The sequence below is a fragment of the Odocoileus virginianus genome, chromosome 4, assembly GCF_023699985.2.
Source record: "Odocoileus virginianus isolate 20LAN1187 ecotype Illinois chromosome 4, Ovbor_1.2, whole genome shotgun sequence".
Taxonomy (NCBI): Eukaryota; Metazoa; Chordata; class Mammalia; order Artiodactyla; family Cervidae; genus Odocoileus; species Odocoileus virginianus.
The window spans coordinates 59,196,309-59,203,413 of NC_069677.1; the positions used below are offsets into that span (position 1 = coordinate 59,196,309).

Consider the following 7,105-nt stretch of genomic DNA (forward strand, 5'->3'; position numbering starts at 1 on the left):
CATAGCGTCCACTTCGAGGACTGGCCCTGGTGTCAGCCCACTTGCGCTTAGGTGGGAGGACAGCATGCACAAAAGTACTTTACAAGCTTATTAAGAGGGACGCGAACGAGCAGAGCCAAAGCGAGAAGGAGAAGGCAACGCAGGAAAAGCCTGGGCTTAGAAGCGGCAGCAAGGAAGGGGGACACCCAGAGGGGAGGGTGGGCTGCGGGGCGGGGGAGGCTCCAGAGGGGGGACCCCGCCCAAGGCTGATGCATGCGGATGTACGCCGGAGACCGAGGCAAGGCGGGAGAGAAGTCGCCCTTCACCTAAATACAAGCAAGGAATATGGTATTTGCAGGTGGTTAAGGCCATGAGGAGCAGGAGAAACGGGAGTCTGGCATGACGTGCAGAAAATAGGTCCAATACAGGGAAAGCTTTGCTTGGGAGGAAGGTACATCAGCCTGGATACTATCTGGGACAACATAAGTTGTGAAAAGAATACTGGGATAGCCATAAAGTCACACAGGCATTTCTCAGACAGATACAGTCATAGGCCTGGAAACAGAAAACATCAAGAGAAGTGTTTGCCAATGCTGCTAGTCGTTTTCATTAAGCAATGATGTGCTTGCCTGAACTTTGGGCACATGCTGCTGTTTGTATGAAATGCTTACCACACACGCTTGGTCCAGGCCCTCAAATATTTCATCGAAATGTTTCTATGCTCTGGAAAGCTCAAGTGTGGATGATAATTTTCCTTTGTCAAATGTAAAAACAAATTTTACTTTCGATTCAGATCCCCGTATTCTTATATTATGATTTACATGGTGTTTATTTGTATCTATTTCCATATATTATTTTTATATTTTTATTCATATAATTCTTATATCCTTATATTATTAATAAAATATAGTATATTATATTATTCTTAATTCTTCAATAGCCATATGTAAGATGCTTCCTAGGTTTGTTGAAATAATTGGACAAGTCATTCCCCTCCTGTAGCATATACATCTTGAAGTAATTTAAGTAATGAATTTTGAAAGTCAGCTGATTTGTTGCAAATGAGAAAGTTGGAAGAAAATGTTGTCATTTGTTGCAATTGCCCCTTAAAAGAAAGAAACTTTTATCACTTAACTTTCCATATTCTTCTCTGTAAAACATTCTTCAGTTTTCTTCCCTTACTAAACCTCTGAACACAACCTCTAATGATTCAACGAAGGATTCACAGAGAACTTGAAGAAAGAACTGTCAAGTGATCAGAAAAATTAAAAAGATGGACTAGGATACTAATTACTATTTTAAAGAACCTGAAAACACTTGGAGAACCACAAGAACTTCACTCTCAGATGAAGTTTGGTGGGCGTGTGTGTTTCTTTAAAAATGCAAAAAAATAGCATTCATAGAATCCTAAAATTTCATAGAGCTAAGAAATCTACATAACCTAATTCAAACCACCGTTTACAGGTAACTGATTCTCCTATATTGTGCAGAGGGGGTTAAAATATATATTTATGTATTTCCTCGTGCTTGTGTGTCTCTGCCCCTCCTCAAATACACATGGACAAATGCCACTCACAACTAAGCCTTAACACTGCCCACTGTTCCATATCCAGTAAGCATGCCCCCACATGCATAAGTGTATGTGTGTATATATAACTTTGAAAAATACATCTCATATTTTTCTTTCTATGGCATATATCACATTATACAATTAGTGGTTTCCAGAGTCATTAAACTTTGTTTCCGGAACAATACACATAAATCTGTTTATTTATACACAGAAGCAAATTTAGTTGTGGTGGGTATAATGAAATGATATAAGGCTTAATGGTCTTTTACTTAGAATTAACCTGTATCTGGAGATGATTTATGGGGAATACAGAGAATAGAATGCTATGTAGATGTTAATTGTATAGTACAATTGTGAAGGTACATATATAGGAAACTACTCTTTCTGCTCCAAAATATAACACTCCATTCTTATTTCCTCCTCCATAATACAAAATTATCTTGGGAGAACAGGAAAAGAACTCACAGAAATGCAGCAAAATTACATAAACAATTGAGATACAGCACCAAGGAAGACATGAAAAGTCCTTTAGTAAGTCAGACTGATAGTCTTGCTTTTTCTTTAGTCTGCATTTCAATGGTCTTTCTATTTTTGTTAAACATAAGTGAAGGGGAAGAAGTTTTTATTAGAGGTTTGTTGACTAGCTGCTGTCTCTCTTATGCTGTAAATGGTGCATTGAGATCTTTAGCTGTCAGGGACTGAAGGAATGGGAAGTATTCTTAAATTCACCCTGATTATTCTCTAGAAGTCTCACAAATACATATTTTGAATGAAACACATTTGCTTTGTCTATCAACTAAATTATGCTCTTTTCCCAGAAATAATATAGAATTTCAGAGTCGATACATACATTTTCTTTGTAGAACAAGATGGTCAATGAAGCAGTCACTGTGAAAGCCTCATGAGAACAATTAAATCTCAGCAATTAAGCTGATGACTAAATTTGATGGTAGAAAAATGTTAATAACATACTTTCTGTAGCCCTTTCTGGAATGGTTCACTTTGTTTTTCCTCCAGTTACTTTAATCAAAATGAATAGGCACAAATGATTTTAAAATATCTTACAAGTGTGTAGAACTAGGACTTTGGCAGATATAGCTAGAAGGAGCAGGAAAACATATTTTCAGAAGCTCAGAGGTTCAAGCTCCTTAAAAATATATATATATATTTAAAAAATGTATTTTCATGAGGATTTTTTAAAATAATAAGTCTGAAAAAAGCATTAAGCTCCCTGGCTTCTTGCTTGTTCGTTCTGGTTGATTTTTGCAGCATTTTATGTGGGGAAGAGAGACGGTGTATTACTCGTGCTCAGCGACCTTGAGCAGGGCTTCCCAGGTGGCTTAGCAGTAAAGAGTCTGCCGGTGATGCAGAAGACCCAGGTTCAGTTCCTGGGCCGGGAAGATCCCGTGGAGGAGGGCATGGCACCCGTTCCAGTATTCTTGCCTGGAGATCCCATAGACAGAGGAGCTGGCGAGCTACAGTCTATAGGGTCGCAGTGAGTTTGTCAGGACTGAAGCAACTTATCTTGCACGCATGACCTTGGACTCTTAAAATAAGGTTGAAGTGACTAGGAGAAGCAGGATGCAGCGTTGATTGATGAGTCTAATATAAACACGGGCTTTTGTAATCAAATGAACCTCAATACTGTTTTTGATGTGATAGAAGTTAACCACATAAGAGTTCATGCAGAAGAGCTGTTTTCCTGGGTCTCCATTAAAGTAAGTACTGATCATAATTCACTTTTTATTTAACAAGATAAATAAATGTATTTGTTTATGAAAATATATCACAATTCATTTGTTTGTTTAACAAAACATTGAATACCTACAAAATGCCAGGGATTTGCCAGACCTTGGTGCCTCAGAGCAAATACTCTACCTTCAAGAAATATATCTTCTTAAGGATTTATGTCAGTATTGTGACCCAAGGCTTTCCAGAGGATTTGACTCATCAGCTGTCGTTTAAAAATTGTACCTGGATTACCCTGAATAGAAGACAGGGAAGGGCCCTCAGGACTTAGGGAATGAAAGCATGGAAATAAGAAATCCTCTAGATGATTTGTTGGTTGGTCTAAATATATTTACATAGAGATGAGGTTCTATTGTTAAAATATATTGGATATTGTAAGTTTGAATTTACTTTGAGAAATACAGGAGCAAGTTTCCAATAGATGCTGTGATAATTCAAAACCGCTGTGTGGTTGAGTTTCTTTTCTAAGGAGCAAGGTATATCTTCAGGATATTTGGTTCTATCAAGAAGTTCCGGAGACTTTCTGAAATCCCCCCAAACAAATTATTATTTGTAATAGACTTTCTCTCCCTGATCTACAGTTTCCCTTGAAAGAATAGTAGCCTGTAGACTTCCCACAAAAGCAAGATTTCTCAATCTCAGCATTACTGACAGTTTAGTCTGGATGATTCCTTACTGGAGCGGGCAGTCATCCTGTGCATTTTAGGATGTTTAGAAGCTTCCCTGGCCTTTACCTACTATGTGTCAGTGGAAAACTCCCTTGCCCCACTGTTGTGACAAACAAAATATGTCCAGACGTTGTCAAATATCCTCTGGGTGACATAATCACCATTGGTTGAAAATCACTTCACCAACATAAGCTATTGCAACTTAGTTTTGCTGTAGTAGTTTAGTATCTCAAATGTTTTACTGCTAATAATAATAATGAATAATAATATTCATTGGGTGACTTGAACAGGGGGATCCAGCCACCAAATGCCAAACTACTTGTAATAAAAGCCAAAAGTATACCAGACAGACTCTTTTATGAAATAAGGTCCTACGATGATGTGGGTATCATCACTGTACTGGTGACGTCATTTTCTTCCTGGGCACATGAGGCAGGCCCAGCTCTTCTATAACATATGAGAAAATTGGGATGAGCAAATCTCCTTTTCACCTAAAGTAAGGCCACACTCTAACCCGTGGTTCTCAGGACCTTTGGAACCTTCTGAGGGTATTTCAATAATACTGAACTTTTGGTTACTCGGTAATGTTCTGATTTAATTTAAACAATTCTGATATCTCACTTATACCCAAAGGTTCTGATTTAATTGGATTTAACTGGTCCGAGGTGAGGCCTAAGTATTAGAGGTTTTTAAAGCTCTCAAGAGATTCTTAGGCCAGCACTGCCAGGATACCTTAACTTGGGCTGTGAATCATCTATTTTTTAAGCTTAATTTTGTTTGGGGATGTTGGGAAACAGTTAAATCCTACTTGTTATATATGTGTGTGTATATATATATGTATGTATGTGTGTATATATACATCATAGATCTATATAATAAGTCTTTATAAATATCATACACTTAGTGTCTGCTTTAGGTCTAGGAATTTAGCCTTTGGAACTAGAAATAAAACAAGGCTTTAGCTTTTAGAACAAGGCCTTTAGCTTTTAACCCACTGATTCTCAAACTCTGCACATTAGAAGAGCCTGATTCTTGCTTTTCAAAGTCCAGACCATACCCCAGACCAATTAAATCACAATCTCTAGGGATGCTGGACCGCAGCAGTTACCTGTGAAGTTCTCCAAGTGATTTCAAAGAGTAGACACACTTGGGAACCATTGCTTGAACCAGATTTGGAAAGGGATCTCATTATTCAGGCCTGGTGATTTAGAGCATTGTTCTCATCTTATCTGCACATTAGAATCACCTGGGGAACTTTTGAAACTCCTGAAGTCCACACTGCACCCAAGTCTATTAAATCAGAATTGCATGGGGTAGGAGCCAGTCACCAGTAGTGATGCTAATATGCAGCCAAGCAGTGGTTTTCAGACTTCGTCACACATCAGAATCATCTGCAAGGCTCAATAAAAAACAGAGTGCTGGGCTCCATACCCCAAATTTCTAATTCAAATAGGTCTATGTTGAGGTTCAAGGATTAACATTTCTAAGTTCTCAGTTGATAGTAATGTGTTGTGAGTCCAGGGACCACACTTTGAAATCTAAAATACTGATTTTGAAAATCAGCTTGAGACATGAAAATTCAAAAAAACACATGTTGAATTGCTTTAGTAGATGTGATATTATTATTCAAAAATCTCCATGAGGACACAGACTATGACTATTTTAATAGTTTCTCCTATTTCCTATATTAACTCTTTTCCCATCAGATGAGATTTTTTCCCCCCTTTATATGTCTTGGGGTTTCTTTTTATTTCTCTTTTATATGTATGTAGATGAGAGGAGGGTCAACAAGTATGAAATCTAAATTTATTTCATTAACCCAAATGACAGTACTTGTATACCTGGCAATAAAGGCAATCTCTGATGACAGAACCTTGATTGTAGAAGTTGGGTCTCCACAGAGAGGGAAATAGGCCTCGGGCAGAGCAGACTTTCTCCTAAGCTATGCAGATTGTTCATTCACCAAGCGCTAAGTGACTTATCCCTCATAAAAGCTCTAAGCCATGTAGAATCCTTACCCCCTTCTCAGGCCCCAGGACTCATTTTGGTATGCTCAGGAGTCTGTCTTTCTATGTTAGAGTTGCATATACAGTTTTAGCTGGATAACGAATGCTCAGAAAATTCTGAAGGAAGTCACATAGCCTATATTTTCCTATTTATGTGAGAATCTGCATGATGATATCCCCTACCCTCCGCCCCCCCCCCCCCCCGCCCAAAAAAAAGAAAGAAAAAAAACTAAGCAATTCATTCAGAAACAAGTCAGTGAGTCCGAGGAAAAGATCGAGTAAATGGTACAGGAGTAAACTTCATTTTAAAGAAAACAACTGGGGAGCGGGAAGAGGAGGAGAGGAGAGGAGAGGAGAAGGTGGAGGATGTGGAGAGGGAGGGGGCGGAGGAGGTGATGATGCTCGTCTTCTCTCCTTGCTGACTTCTGTGTACTTCACACTTCAAGTATCTCACTTAGGATGTGCGTATTTTAATCCTGGATCATGTTGCTCTAAATCAAACACGTGGGTGATTCCAGAATTGATCGATACCACTGTCACTATATTAATGTTTATTTCACGGCACTGATTCATCTTCCTTCTCAACTAGCCTGTTGCCACTTGGAATATACATCAATTCATTATGGTGCTAAGTGGTACCATGGGAGTTTTTGATCCACAAAAATACACAATCAAGGGCAGCTAAAGTCACAGATGAAAGGAGCCATGATCAAGGCTGGTTCCCACAAGCTCTGTTTCTTCATGTATCATTATGGTATTAATATGATCTGATGCATTGAAGCTGGAGAAGATGTGGCTGAAATCAACTTACACTCCAACGTGCTATTGAGAGGCAGAGACCATTTAAATCATCCTTACAGCTATGACCACAGCAGTATATTTTTTGCTCTCTGAACAAAATACTATTTCTGCTCTATTTTTACCACTCAAAGTATTAAGAAAAAAAAAAAAAAACAAGCAAAAAGGTCCCACACACTAATGGAAAGAGGATTCTACAGAGCATGTGCATGAGAGGATGGAACTCCTGGAGGCCACCTTGGAATTCTGTATACCACCTAATCTCAATTTTTGCAGATATATATATATCTCCTATTGGTTCTGTTTTTCTGGAGAACTGTAATATAAAGCCCTGA

At 38.5% G+C, this 7,105-nt stretch overlaps 1 pseudogene; it reads left to right on the forward strand.

The window, feature by feature from the left end:
* Positions 1-2,065: 2,065 nt before the first annotated feature.
* LOC139034863 (protein cornichon homolog 4 pseudogene) lies at positions 2,066-6,733 on the forward strand (annotated as a pseudogene).
* The last annotated feature ends 372 nt before the right edge of the window (positions 6,734-7,105 follow it).